Consider the following 15,142-nt stretch of genomic DNA (forward strand, 5'->3'; position numbering starts at 1 on the left):
CGGGGCGCGGGCGGGCGGGCGGGACCCGCCTGCGCCGCTCGCCCCCCGGCGGCCACAGGCGGCCGCAGCCCCGCTGCCGCCCGCCGAGGCCGCGGCTCCGTGCGGGAGGGAGGCGGGAGCTGCCGCCCTGTCCCGGCCCGAGGGAGCCGGGGGAAGGGACGGCGAGGGCTCGGCTGTGCCCGCGGCCGGGAGAAGGGCGCCTGGGGCGGGCGAGGCGGGGAGCGGTGTGTCGGGGGCCGGTTCCGTTCGGTCCCGGCCGTCCCGCTGGCGGTTCGCAGCGGCGCCCCGGCTGCAGAGGGTCGAACCTGCCCCGGCCGGGCGGGGGTGCCCGGTGTTGGTACCCGGGGTGGTTGTGGGGCTGGTGCAGGAGCAGCGCGGTGGTCGGCGGTGTCCTATGTACGAGTTTGCACGCACGGTTTGTCCGTATGGAAATTACCCTGGCAGAATTGCCACTGAAGAACCCTCAGGGCGCACAGCCTCCTGTTAACCCCTTCTGCGGGGACTGGGGGGGGAGCGCTAAACATCAGGCCGTCTTCCCTCGTGAGCGCTCATAAAAGTTTGCAAGTGGTCTTTATAAGCATCTGACTCGGAGTTATGAATAGTTTCTTAGAATTGTAGGAGCAGTAAATCCTGTTATTTTTGCTGTTGTTATTAACTTTGTACTCCAGTACTTGCACTGAATCACAGTAGCTTCATCGCATGGAATACATTTCTGTCTCTGAATGTTTATTTCATCAGGGTTGTGTATCATGTAGTCTTACCCAGCATGTACAATAGTCAGGTTTCCATTCCCTGAATACTTACAGAATGCTCTCCTCTTTTATTTTTTTTTCCCTCTCCTGTAAAGCTTGTTGAAGTTTTCCACACTGTTTCTGATTGTAAGCTATAAATTTTATACTATTCATCATATGGGGCCCATTACGTGGGGGGTGATCCCTGGCCATACCAAAGATGCATTTTCACTCAAGCTAATTTCAGTATGGTTTGGGAATGTTACATCCATAGGAATCTTGAGGTGCGATCCATGCACCTCAAGACCTCATGTCATGCAGGTTTGTGCCATTAAAGTCTTCCCGTTGAAGATGTTGTGCAGCTTTCAGCCTGAGCATAACCCCTGTTACCTTGAATATCCCCAGCTGATGAGTTTGCTGCAGTGAGGCATTTGAAAGGAGGCAGGTTTCCAAGTTAGCAACCTCCTACTTTATTCACTTGTCAGTCTGTAAACGAAGATACTCAAATGGACCTCGTATCAAAGCGATAGCCTTAGCAGTAGAATCTCTGTCAGAACAGATTCAATTCTGTACATTTTTGCACATGGCTAAGTATGGCAGAGTGAGTTAGCTATACTACTAGGGAAAATTATTTGTCAGTCCAAAGCAAACTATAGAAGGAGAGAAAACGAACCGATTTTGTGACCTGGTGGACTGAGCTGATGAAATCAGTTCTGATTTTCCAGTTGGTCTAAATGTCCTGCTTCTCCTCTGGTTTTCAGGATTGCATTAACAATACAAGCGAGGCAGTGAATTCAGACAGCTGGGTAGCAGTAGGTTGACATGACTTCATATGTGTGAGAGCATTGGGAAAATGCCTGGGTTCGTCCCTGGAAGAATATGTAGAATTTCTCTTCTATTGCTCTTTTAATGATGGCAGGTACATCTAAGAAAGAGGGAGCAGATGGAAGGGATTAGAAATGAACTGTGTTCTAGCAGAAAGGGTTTTTTTTTAATCTTCTTTGAAACATGTGAAACCTGTCACTGCAGCAAGGTTCTAGAGAGATGAGTGACTGTTCATCAAATTAGATGTGGCAATTTACGTGTTTCCGTGATGGACTTATAACCCGAGATGGTATAACATTCATTTTTTGGGCTCATTCATTATGTTTAGAGATGTATTTTAGTTTAATCAAACAGTAGTGATGATTGTTAATAGTTGTAAACCACCTTGTCCTGTGATAGCCTCTTGCCAAATAGCTCAATTTTTGATAGATACTGCGTGGATTCAGATCATTCCATGTGACTTCCGTACAGTAATTTCATCTATTCTTAAAACTTAGTTCAGGTGGTGATATTTTATTTACTGCTGCAAATAGTTAAATGTAAAATCTAGACAGGATACCTTTTTGTTTACTAAATTGTACATTCCTGACTTTGTAGAATGAAAGAACTTTTGATGTAAAGGCTCCATCATAAACTCCTAAAATATTGATTTTTATTCCAAAGTATTGGAATAGGTTGGCTAGTTAAGTAATTCTTGAATAACCATCTACTTTAGGCTGATTTCCTTGCCTCTTGTTTCCCCAAGAGCTGTACTTCGTAGTTTCAACCGTAGGGGGAAATTAGCACTTAGTTTTACGGTGTGGTATTTGTGCCTAGAGGCTTCGGGGAGGCACAAGGTTTGGTTGTGTTGAGCAACGTGCAGTCCCTCCCCTCCATCTGATCATGGCCCGCACTGTACTGACAAGCCCTCTGTCTTCCAGAGATATCCGCCTAGTTTAAAAAAACACGTTTTGATTTGTGGGGTTCGGGGTCTGAAGGATGATCAGCTTTTCTGGTATGTTGACCTATGCATTAGTATGAAATGAGCATGCAATTGCTCCATTAAATAAGAAGTGCCCTGGAGTGATATGTATTTGTGTGGTTTGGTTGTTGGACAGCTTATTTTAATCTTTGAGCTATATCTAGTTAAAATGTTGTATTTAAAATTTAGTAAATGTATGCTATACCTTCTGGAGCCCTTATACTTTGTCAGCTTGATAAATTAACTTTGACACACTGAATATTTTTCACCAGCTAACGTAGCTGTTAGTGAAGTTAAATAAAGGAGAAGAGCCCACATGCTCTCTCCATGCATACAGCTGGACATTTCTGTTAAATTTTTCAACAAAAATGAAATTTTGATTGGTTCTTAAAGCTTCATGAATACACTAATTGGTGAATCATCTAATGTGCAGTTTAGTTTCAGGAAATATGAAATGGCTCACTAACTTCATAGTTACAAGATTATGCAGACCTTCTGAAAATCTCAGTAAGAAAATGTGTGCAGTGGTGGTGGTTGATATTTTTGGCTGTGAGAGAGGTTGGCTAAAACTCAGTGCAGTTATGCATAGTCTGCACTAGTTTATATGGTAGGAACTCACTTGGAGAATTATCTGGAAGGAAGAAAGAATAATTTCACAGGTTTATCTGCTCTCGGGACCTTATCCAGATTTTGCTGAAGAAGTTTGCAGTCAGGAAGCTCTTCTGGCTCTGTAACGGGTCCTGAATGTAGTTGCTTTTCACCCTGTGCTTTTACAGTGCAGTGGTTGTTGAATTCTTCAGCCTTAATGTTGGACAGCTGCAAAACATTTAAAGCCTATCTTTGAAAGATTGGGATAAGAAGGAGGGGGAGATGGAGGCTGGCCCAGATAAGTAATACTTCTTGAGGACTCTGAAGTATTTTCTTTATGTAGCTGTATACGGTGTGTTCGGGGCTAGCTGGAGACTACTTGATTATGTACTGCGTGATCAACTGAAGTATTTAAACCAGTACTCCTTTCTTGTGGAAGTTTGAGTCTTTACAGTAGTTGAAGAATCAAAGAGGACAGGAATTTGATTTTCTTTTTTCTGCAGCAGAATAAGAGCAATTTCAGTGCAGTACATAACTACTCTGTGTAAACTCAAGGTTTTTATAACAAATATTTTCACTGCTGTTGAAGGTGCATGGAGCATTCCTTAAGATACTGTTGTATTGCAGTACATACTGCAATACTTATGGTGAGCACCAGCTTCTTAGAGGCAGAAACTTTTACAGTGTTTATAAGTGCTTCAGTGATTTCTGACTGGAGCACATTTACAGAGGTGAAATTTGAAGTATTGCTTAAAAATTTGAGTTGGAGCAATAGTTTTTCTCCAGTACTAAATCTGATGACATTTTTGTTCCTCCTCAGCAGAATGAATTCTGATAGTAATTCAACAGTCAGCCGGGCTCCCAAATGAAATAACTTGGGCCTCATTGCTCAAGACTCAAATGTCAATCATAGGATTAAGAATTGTAATTCTGGGATAAAAAATGTCTGGCACTTACTACCTAATATTCCCATTAGGCTTGTAGAGACTCAAGGACTGCAGCTGAATGAACTAGGCTTGATCAAGACTGTGATAAAAACTGATAGAGATAATCCCTTGGACTTTTTGGCCTCTAATGACAAAAATTTAGCTTGTAGTGATTGCTTATGCCAGTTTGACTTAATTTTCTTAATGGAACTTGCCTAGCTAAGGATGAACGCATTTAATGGGGTAGACCTGCAAGTACCCTGTTTCTTGAAAAGAACTTGGGACAGGAGACTTCCATCTCTAAGGTGTCTCTAACTTCTGATACTTAGAATTTCATCTGGTTAGGTACATCTGTTTTTATATCAAACTACATACTCTGCCTCTGTACCTTGGGTTTTTGGTTTTGCAGTAAGACATGTGCAGCACTGTTTGATTTACTGACTGATTTGCTTGTGGAAAAAGTACTTATTACTAAACTTTGATTTTGGGGAGTTTTTACATTTGGCATCTGTGAAGAAGGAGGTATTTTAATCATTCCACTAGTGCACTGAGAGCTATTCTTTTGAAGTAGCACATGGATAAAGTGATTTAATCTTAGATTGCAAATTATCTTTAATCTTCAGTTGGCTTGTATCTTTGTGTGATAAATTCAGTTAAACACACTGCTTAGTTGATGCTTTGTTTTCTTAAGTCTTTAATTTTCACATTTCTATTGGGGAGTAGTGAATTAAGTATTTTTAAAAAATGTGTTAAATCGCACTTGGATAGGAAATGGAAGTCAAATGTACAAAAAGCATTTTAAAACTGGTTTGTAGTTTATCAGTTCAGATGTGCAGGATGAGTAGTTAACACATCAGTTTTATCAAAACTATTTTTTTTTTAATTTAAAATTTGCTCGGTAAGTTAAAATTTCTATTCAGTTGTATCTTGCAGTGTTTTGGACTTGATAGATATGATTTCTCATTCATTGGTCTTACTTGTGGCCGGGAAAAAGGAAATAACAATGTATTTTTAAACTGTGAAACAGTTGTGGTGGTAAAATTATTTACAGTTAAAATTGAGAGGTCTGGCTAAGAGGTTATCTATACTCAAGAACATTCAACCAGAAGCCAGCAGTCTGATTGCTTCCAACTTTGCACCTCAGACAGGATAATGCCAGGCCATCCCTTTGGGCTCCACCAAGAGCCATCTTCTTATTGTTACGTTCTTTACTGCCTGAGTCTGCATTAGAATTGTGGCTGTTTAGCAACAGATTTAAGGAGTCCATCCCTCCAGGGGAAGGGTACCTGGCTTTATTAACATTCATATGATTGCTTTTCCTTGCCTTTTTTCTGAAACAGGATATGGGTTGGGTCTCTTCAATCGCCTGGCAGACAATCAGGAAAGATGCTCTCAATGTTCTCTCACTGTGATCATAGTTAATAAAGCTTCTGTTTGACCTGCCTTAAATTGTGCCTGTGTTATTACACACTTGGAGTCCTCAGAATCTCTGACACAGTTTCTCAATTTTTATTCAACCGGTTCATTCAATCCACACTGTTCTAATTTCTTTTTTCCTCTGGGTTAGTTGGTAGTAGGTTGTTAAGGGAGACTGACTCTGGGGTGTGTGATGGGGCGTGGGGGTACAGAGGGGTGATGGCATTATGTTGTCCCTTCAGACTGCAGTGACTTGTTCTCTCTTAAGTCTGTCTCATCAAGCCACACTCTTAATGTAAGAAAAGTCTTGAATCCAGTGAGCAAAGTTTCTGCTGCCAAGATCTCACTGGGTAGTTCTGCAGATTCTTGCCAGCAGTTTAACTCATTTGGACATTTGACATTATTTAAAACTTTGGCAACAAACCTGATCTGCTTTGATTTTTGCTTTAATTTTATTTGTTAATAGTACAATGAGGCCTTAATGCAGATTGTCACAGTGATGGTAGATTGGAATATAAATCAGATTCAAAGTTTCCATATCAAACCAGCTTTTATCTTCAAAAATATGTGTGGTTTATCCACTGAAGAAATTCCTCATATTTACTGTTCTTAAGATCTGGACAACTTATTTACGGAAGCAAGAACTCTGACAGCAGGAGCTCTGGTTCTTAGAGATGTAAAACAGATTATGTGTCATAATTTAGATTTAAATTATGAGATTGAAATTACTGATAGTATAGTATATCTTGGAGAATGCAAAAGTACTACTTCTGGGTTTAAAACCCTGAACTGCAGAGTACTGACTCTGGGAGAGGATATCAGAAATGTGTTAATAAATAGTTCACCCGTTCTTGTATTCTCTGCTGAGCAGCATGTATTGGCCAGACAGGTTTTTTATTAGGTGTACCCTGTGATGGTCAGGGCTATTCTTATGTTACATCCCATTACTGTATTTCAGGAGTGTGTCGTCTGCCTGTTAGTATTTGCTGACATAATTAGCATATAACCTGGTTTGGCAATTAACAAATTTTGTTGGTTTCTTTCCATAACTTAGTTGTCTTTAGTTGAGAATGTTTGAAATGGTCTTTTTCAGAAAATCTGTCTTTATACTTGACACTTAGCGTAATGTGCACTGGTAAAGTAGAAATACTGATTTTTTTTTTTTTTTTTAACCCCTATTCACCTAATCTGTTTGAAAAGGAAAATTCATTTTTTATTCTTTATGAGAAAGATAACTTAGCAATTAGTCTTCCAGTACGACAATCCCAAAATAAATTCTCTTCTGTGGTGCTTTCATGTCTCAGTTAAATTATTTCCAAGTTCAGTTAATCCAGTAGTCTATATTTTAGAGGTATTTTTATTGAATTGTATTCTAGAAAAGTTTATTTTAATAAATACACAGACTCTTTCAGATTGACCTGATGATCTCCTGTTTCTCATTACTGGAACTAAAAAGATAAAATCTGGGAATGAGTCAGAAGTTTTAATTTTTATAATACTGAAATAGTTGTGCTGTGAGAAGTGAGAAAGCTGTTTTGCCTCAAGAGTCTGTGCTGCCCAGTATCAATTCTCATGTGAGGATGATACGGTTTTGTTGTCTCAAATTCCTTGGGGGTCTGAAGCATTTGTTAGAGGATTTAGCATTTTTGTCAGTAGAACTGTTAGTCCCCATGTGCATAGGACATGGTTTTGTTCTCTCAAACTCCTAAAGGAGTGAAGCATCCGTTAAGGGATTTTCAGCGGTTTTGTCAGAATGATTGTTACTAATATTCAAAACTATCAAGTAATTGCACTCATCTATAGCTCAGAGTTGCTTACGTGGGTGAGTGATGACCACTGCATCGAACAAATTTTCTATTTTGATATTTGTCTAACAGTTGTGGACAGAATAAAAGAGGTTTGGTGCCTTAAGGTCCAGACCAGTAGAGCAATTGGTGTCTGAAATAATAGTAGGCATCTTGTATCTTAGATCAAGGTTTGGACTTAGATTCAGTATGGCACTTGTTTTGGAAAAAATTTTGTTCTGTAGTTCTGTATAATTCAGGATTAACTGACTTCTTGTTGATTGGACTTACACTTGTTTTCAGGTCAGGGGCTGGTTTCTAGGGGCTAACGCTTAAGTGGCCTGCAAGTTTGAAATATCCTTGCTCTGAGTGTTGTTTGGTTTGTCCCTTCCCTACATTTGGTGACCCCTGCTGTATTTTTTGGTGACTGGTGTTTAGCTTTTTTCACAACTAGTTTTGATCAGAATTTTAAGAATGGAAAAAAATAGCAATGTACCATTGGTCATCTCTTTGATGGTACCTATATTTAAGTATATATGGGAATCCTTGTTGATAGTGAGCTCTCTAAGAACTTTATAGCCCTGTTTTCAGCAAGAGGGTTTATTTGGGTAGAAAATACTCTCCTGGAGTATCACAGATGACAATAGATAGTAGTAACTTCAAATCTTCAGCTTATTTTGTAAATGGTTTTTAAGATAGAACTTATTTTGGTTTTAGTCCTGGAAGTTCTTGCTTACAGGCTCAAAAATTATCACATTATGAAACCACTTTTTTTTTTTTTCAGTTGTGCAAATAATTCGGTAGAAGCAAAACCTGCAGAATGTCTACATAGCCCATGAATTCTGTATTTTTTAAACTTTAGTCAAATATGAAATATTTATCAATTTTGCACCAAGATAAGCTAATTGTCTCAATGCTAGTAGAGTTAACATGGTATACTAATAGTATATCCATGAATATGTGATCCTTGTACTTGCTTTAAAGCCCCTAATAAGTGAAAAGAATCTTGATTTGACAGTGGCACGTGTAATTGCACACAAGTTTCCTAATGGGACACCTGCAATGGTGTTTTCTGTTTTCCTGAGAAATACAGAGACACTACGATTTTTGGTTTTACTTTCTTCATAATTGCAGAGAGCAGTAAGTAAAACAAACCTGAAAACTGTGGCAAAAAGAGAATAATGTTATATAAGGAGATAAAATACCATACAGTTACAGTTTATGATTTGTTCTTTACTATGAAATTTCATGAAGTCATATTTCTCCTTTTTAGTCTTAATGCTTTGTTTGACAGAAGTTTGATACTGAAAAGATGAGCAAAGCAGAAGTTTTGCCCTTTTTGTTTTGCAGTACAAATCTAGAAGGAGAATGTTCAGGGTCCATTCTCAATTTTTCCCTATAACTCACCACTCGTATCTCATTTTCTGGGTTCTCTCAAATCCTGGGCTTGGTTTCTTCTTTTACTTACACTTTTACTTGCTTTTCTTTGTACTATTAAGTTAGAGCTCGAATGCCAGAAAATCTACTTTGCAATTTAATTTTGGCTGACTTGAAGAGGGTCAGTAATTATAGTTACTGTTTCCAGCAAGTTGAGTTTTTCCAGAAGTCTTTCTATGAAGAATGTGACTGTGGATTAATTGAATGTAAAAATGAGTCAAAAACTTTTTCTTGCCAAAGGCAAATATAGGAGTAGGTGCTAGTAAGGTTTTCAAAACTCTGTTGCCTAGGTAATCTGTAGATGTAGTGTGAGCTGTTGCCCAAAGAAGTATAAAACTGATTTAATTTAGTGAGAAAGTTACTGGAGTACAGCTTACCTGTAAAACAGATAGCAGTTCTCTGAAGTTTTTTAGTTTTCACTCTTACGTGCAAATCGATGTTGAGATACTTTTAAAACCGACTGCCTCTGAGCTTCCTGTCAACAGTAAGGTTGTCATTGCTAAAGCACTGTACCCTGTCTTTTTTCAAGTTATTCTGGATTCAGAGAGGACAGTAAGTTAGCAGTTGTTGATTTAAGAGTATGCTGACATCATGGATGACATACCTTCTTCTCTTCTGCCTTGCTTGTTTACGTGCCTTCCTTTAGTGTCTGGAGGGGCTGAAGAGGCAACAGTGGCGCTCTGAGCAGCAGGATGACGTATTTTAGTCATTCAGTAGCGTGTGAGAGTACTCAGCTGATGCCTCTCTTCTGAAGGATGTTTAGTTCTGTGGTTTCATTAATCGCTGTAAGTTTTCCTAATGCTCAGGATGCTTTTCTCTTTTCTAGAAACATCATAGTATTGCTATAAGGAACCATCCAAAGGAAACATTTTGCAAACATAGCAGAGTTTGTTGTTAGCATGGAAAAATAGTCTTGGTCTTTGCTGTTGGAAACCCTTGTGATTTGTGTATAGCAGAAATTATGGTGGTGTTACAGATACAGCTACATATGAAAATATTCTGGTTTTTGATTTGAGACAGGGATGAAAGCCAAATCTGGAAAAGAATGTCAATGTACGAAGGTAACTGTTACAAAATCTCATTAGGTGGGCCTACCAGATATTTGCAAATCCCTTAAGTGTTGCTGAATCCAGTGCTCCTTATTTTTGGTTCCTACTTATTTAGCTTTGCATGTGTTTTTTGTCTTTTTACTAATTTTAGAGTTGAACCATGTATTTAGCTCTAATGGGAAGTGATACCTCTTTGCAGGAGCTGAGCCTGGGGCTCAAACAAGTACATGTAGAAAGTTGCTACTCAAAAGGCTTTGCACAAGCATACCTGTCCTATGTGTGCAAGAGTCCTATGTGTATTCATGCACTCTGCTTGTTGTGTGGGAGTACACAGAAGGAAGACAGACTTGGGCCTCCTTGGTGAGGAGCAGCAGCAAAGGAGTGTATCATGGAGTGAGGGAAGCAGAATTCTGTGTCATCCCTGCCGAGCTGAAGTTGGCAGTGTGTTGGCAGTAGCACAGCCACAGGTGCTGTGGTGCCAAACTTGTGTGTGATCCCTACTCTGTAACATAGTGCCAGCCTGGTAAAAGAATTATTTCTGCTTTTGCATCTTTCTCCCTTCTCATCAGGTAGAAAGGACATATGACTGTGGAAGTCTGCCGTGGGAATATGTTAAGTCCTTGAATCCAGAGGAGGCCAACAAAGCTGGTGCAAGGCCTGGAAGCAATGTCCTGTGAGGAGCAGCCAAGGGCTTTGGTCTTGTCTGGTTTGGAGAAAAGGAGGCTGAGGGTGACCTCATTGCTCTTTACAGCTCCCTGAGGAGGGGAAGTGGTGAGGGAGGTGCTGAGCTTTTCTCCCTGGGATCCAGATAGGATGTGTGGGAATGGTTCAAAGCTGCTTCAGGACAGGTTCAGAATGAAAATTAGGAAGCATTTCTTCAAACACTGGAACAGGGCACCCTCGAGAGGTGGTCAATGCCCCAAGCCTGTCAACATTTCAGAGCCGTTTGGACAATGCCCTTAAAATGTGCTTTAACTTGGCCAGCTCGAAATTGGTCAGGCAGTTGGACCAGGTGATCACTGTAGGTCCCTCTCAACTGAAATACTCTATTCTATAGAAGAAACAAGCTAAAGAAAACCCCAACAACAACCAACCAGTATTTAGACAAAGGTAACTTTGTACCAAGTGTAGCTGTGTTCAAAGGTGTTTCAGTTTTAGGCTGGTGCATGTATTGCTCCTGGCATGATACTTCAAATAGCTTACAATTGCCCGTAGTGGGAGTTGAACAGTGGTAACTGGTTGTAAAGAGTTAGTGGCCATGGGTGTTTCTGGTTTTATTTATATATGATTTGAATTTAAAGAGAATGTCCAGGACTGCTTGTAGGAGAATCAGAAGAGTGAAAAAAACAACCTCTCCTGGTTGTTGTATTTTCTTACAGTTGAGGTGGGGTTTTTACCCTCTTCAGACTCTTTGAGGGGTCTTGTCTGGTCCTTATGGACTTTAGATTGTGCTTACTTTAGGCCTAAAAGTCCTCTATTTTCAGTATTAAGAGAATCTTGTCCTTGTATATGCCCCTGTTGCTTCACTTTCCTGTTTGCTCCCTTAGGATAGAGTATGCCATTGTATGAGATCAAGGCTGTGAAGTCTTCCAGTTGAGTCTGTCTCTGAGGCTTGCAAAGGTCACTCTGATTTACCTTCAGATTTCTTCTGGAGAAAACAAGATGGCATAGAGTGTTAATGTTACCTGATGTCAATGAGTAAACAAGTAATTGGAATTTTTAGGAAGGAAGATAGTATTATGTTTTATTTGTGTTTGCTGGCTCCATCCTGTGCTGTCATTCACTGAACCTGACACTGGTCATCACACAGATAACTCTGAGAGTGTCTAGCTGTTCACCCAGCAGTTTGCATAATCAGAATGGACAATTTGAATGGTTTGATTTTGTATCATTGACAAAGCATCCTATTTTGTTATGCAGCTGTAAACTTCTGTAACAAAGAGCATTGCTGCTTAAGTGAAAATGGGAGTTCACACAAGTCTTTGTTCCCACTGATGTTCTTCCTTCATCTGTTTCCTCCACAGATAATAGAAAATGTTGGAAAAATGTTAAGAGATAATTTATAACTTTCCTGATCTCTAATCTTCTGGACCAAAATACTTTATGCCTTTCCTTTGCCTTGGGTTTAATTTTGTTTAAAGCTTTTTGCCAAAATTCGTCATCTGTTTTCAGAAACAAAACTAGAATAATTGTGCCATTTTTTATGTCAGTCTCTACTTTGAAATATTGTATTGCACCTCTGAACTGGAACATCCACTTGAAATTTGTCAGTGGGCAGTATTGTTTTAATTTTACATGAAAATCTGTCAAAATTAAGCCAATTCTCTTCTTGAAAATTTCTGATCTGGACATGGCAGTTTTTTGTTTTGTTTTGTTTTTTGTGGGGTACCCTGGAGACTGTGTGCATTCTGTATGCTCAGCAGGATTTTTCCTTCAAGTACATTTCTGGACTGCAATAAGCTGTGCAGAGCATGGGAACCAGAATTGTCCCAAGTTAATTGGGGGGATTGAGTGGGGGTCCTATGGTACAAAGCCAACTGGGAAATCTCTGAGACAGCCCTGACATGTGTCAGCTCCAGAATCATGCACTGGTTCCTCCTCCTTTCCTGTCCCTTCAGCTCTACAGTATCTCCAGACTGCTAGCAACGCTGGTATTTTGACCGTGACTTTGACTGTGTTAAGAATTTTTTTTCAGAGAAGTTGAGGTATCCATACTGGGCTAAAGCTTGGCCTCTTCTGTATCTGAACACATTTGTTACTTCTGGGCATAACAAGGATGTCACTCCTCACACTCGTGTAACTGTGGTTGTAGGGAGGGTGCTCAGTCACTTCGCACAAGCAGAGTGTATGCATTTGGTCAGGACTGGTTGCTGTGACAGCCAAAAAAAGCACAATGTGGTTCTTCACAGACCTTCACAGATAAAATCTCAAAAGACTACTGGGCTGATGAACCTAAAGGTATTTTTCTTTTAGGAGTTCCAAACTGGACCAAGTTCGGCTGAACTTTTTTAAGGGTAGCAGAAGATACTCCGCACAAAGGCTGCACTAACTGAATTTATAAAATGAGGAGGTAGCTTTTTAAAGATGGCCAAAATGTAACTTTTTTTGACATTTTTCCTACAACGACTTAGACTTTGAAGAACTATTTTAGGTCGCTACCCAGCCTATGAAATTCTGACCAAATCAGAAAGTAATTGAATGTGTCTGATAATGGGAAGCATTAGGTGATAGTAGTAAATAAATTATTTTTTTAAAAGGTAAAAGAAAAAAAATATTTTCAGAAGCATGTCCCTCTTACTAGGAAAAGACTTAGGGGCCAGCAAGTACACTGACTTTCTTTGCTGTTTTTGAGGTGGCTAGTTTAAACTTCAAGAAGGATGGCCTTGCCTGTTGACACAGTACAGCTGAAAGTTTCCTTTTTAAAATGCATTTCCCCTGTAGCAAAATCCATGTCAGTTATGTAGCCATTTGCAGCTGTGTGAGAGAACTTTTCCTGAGTTTCACTGCTGTGCTTTCTCTGAACCAGCAGCAGAGCCCACTGTGGCAGGGTGAACTTCTCGAGAAATTGGTACCTGGTGGATCAGGTGTTTCTTTTCCATGCTCATTCAGTAGAGGAGCAAACAGACAGATTTTGCAGAAAGAATGTTCCAGTCTGGCTGCTTATCAGAACTCTTACGAAGATAAATAATTTTTCCTCAAGTCATGACAGATTTTAAATTATGTACAGGTTAATTTTGTATGTCTGTGTGCCACTGGTGCCAGTACAACCAGAAATTTGTAGCCTTGTGTACAGTCAAACATGAGGCAGTGTTCTGGGGTTTTCCCTCCCTCCCCTTACCTAAGTGGCAGACTCCTGCCAATCTGTAGCAGAAGAGTTTGAAATCTCTGAACTTGCACAACTGGTTTTAGTTATTTGGACCCTTCAACTTTATATAATGGTTCAAAGTGTGCTCAAGCTGTGACTAATCATGAGTATCTTAAGAAAATTTCTTAGTTTTCATCTATTTTTGAATCTAGAATTTGGAATTCTCATTCTTGTGATCACCATGCATGTTTTTCTTCAGGAGTTCCTGGCCACTGTGTGACAGTAGCTAGATGTGGAAACTGCCATGTCTCATAATGACGGGTTTATTATTTTCTACATCAAGAATCAAATTCTTTTTCGTCATGGAGGACAATTAAGGATCACAACTTCCTGAAATCATTTCTTGAACAGGTTGTTCCTGTGTCTTGAGAATGTTTATGAAAATGTCTGGTCTTTCAAGTAGCAGTTGAACCATCTTTTTCAAAAAATAAAGATGAATATTTCTTATATTTTTATGTTTAAAGTTTTTCCTGTTAACAGTGTTACAGTTCCTGATCTGAAGGGTACAGTGTTTTTCTAGGTGGGTCTTAGTCTTGAAGCTAAATTTTTTATTTTTGCTTTACAATTATGACTTTGATTTAATCTTTCATTTAATAAAACATGCTTCTGGTTATAAGGGCAGTGTGGATTAACATTAAGGAGTGGGTTTCACAGAAATGGCTAAACCTGTATTAACACCTCACTGCTACTGGTAGACATGGTTCTTTTCCCTTTCTCTGTTTGCATAAAACTCTGGAGATTCTCCTGCCCTCATGCTATCACTGGTTTCTTCTGGCTTCTTTTTCCTAGTTGAAGTGCTGTTTGTCTGTCTGGTGCTTCCACCAATTAGCTTATGGTGAGAATGGAGGTCAGATGGGTGTTGGAACTGATGCAAAGGGATGGGAGGGAAGCAAGAATATCCCTTTTAATAGGAGCAAAACAGTGGTAGATTAGTTATCATGGACTATCTGTTATCCTTGGGGTGCCCTTTCTGTGGCTAAATTCTGTTAATGAGAAAACCTGGAAAGAACTGTACTCTTCAATAGCTGCCCTCTGACAAGTTTATCACTCAGTTATCATTGATGCAGGTTTGCTCAATTTTATGTGGTGCTGCAGACTCTTCCTGCATGAAATGCAGCCTCTTAAGCCATTATAATCAGAATCCCAGAATAGGTAAGGTTGGAAGGAAGGGTCTGCAGTGGGTGATCTGGTCCAACCTCCCTGCTCAAGCAGGGTAAACCATTCATACAAATGAATCTCTGCTTTCATAGGGCAAAAGAGCATTACTGCTTTTATTAGTCTCATGCAGCTGGTAATGCTGTTGTAAAGATTCATTTTGCCAGTCTGTTTCTTTGCTGCATCTTCTTGGAGTTCCTGCAGCCTGTAACTTACATTCATCCATATCAGATAGGAGCCCTTGGATACTAAGCAGCTTGCCAGTACGGAATGAGCTGGTGTGTAGGTGTTCAAGTGGTATCATAGGTTAGTGAGTTGTCTTTTTAGATAGTCTGTTTTCCTATTGATTAATAGGAATGCCCATTAGCTAGCCAGTGGATTAGTGATTCGTGACTAGGTCTTGCT

The 15,142-nt window shown here is 39.8% G+C and overlaps 1 protein-coding gene across 2 annotated transcripts in view; it reads left to right on the top strand.

Annotated features, from left to right (window-relative positions):
• SOCS5 (suppressor of cytokine signaling 5) overlaps nt 1-15,142 on the top strand; it is a 54,433-nt gene that overhangs the window by 20,261 nt on the left and 19,030 nt on the right. The gene's annotated exons all lie outside the window — the stretch shown is intronic.

This window comes from Corvus kubaryi, unplaced genomic scaffold, assembly GCF_017639235.1.
Source record: "Corvus kubaryi isolate FWS band 111438036 unplaced genomic scaffold, C.kubaryi_AGA036_p1.0 76, whole genome shotgun sequence".
NCBI classification, from domain to species: Eukaryota; Metazoa; Chordata; class Aves; order Passeriformes; family Corvidae; genus Corvus; species Corvus kubaryi.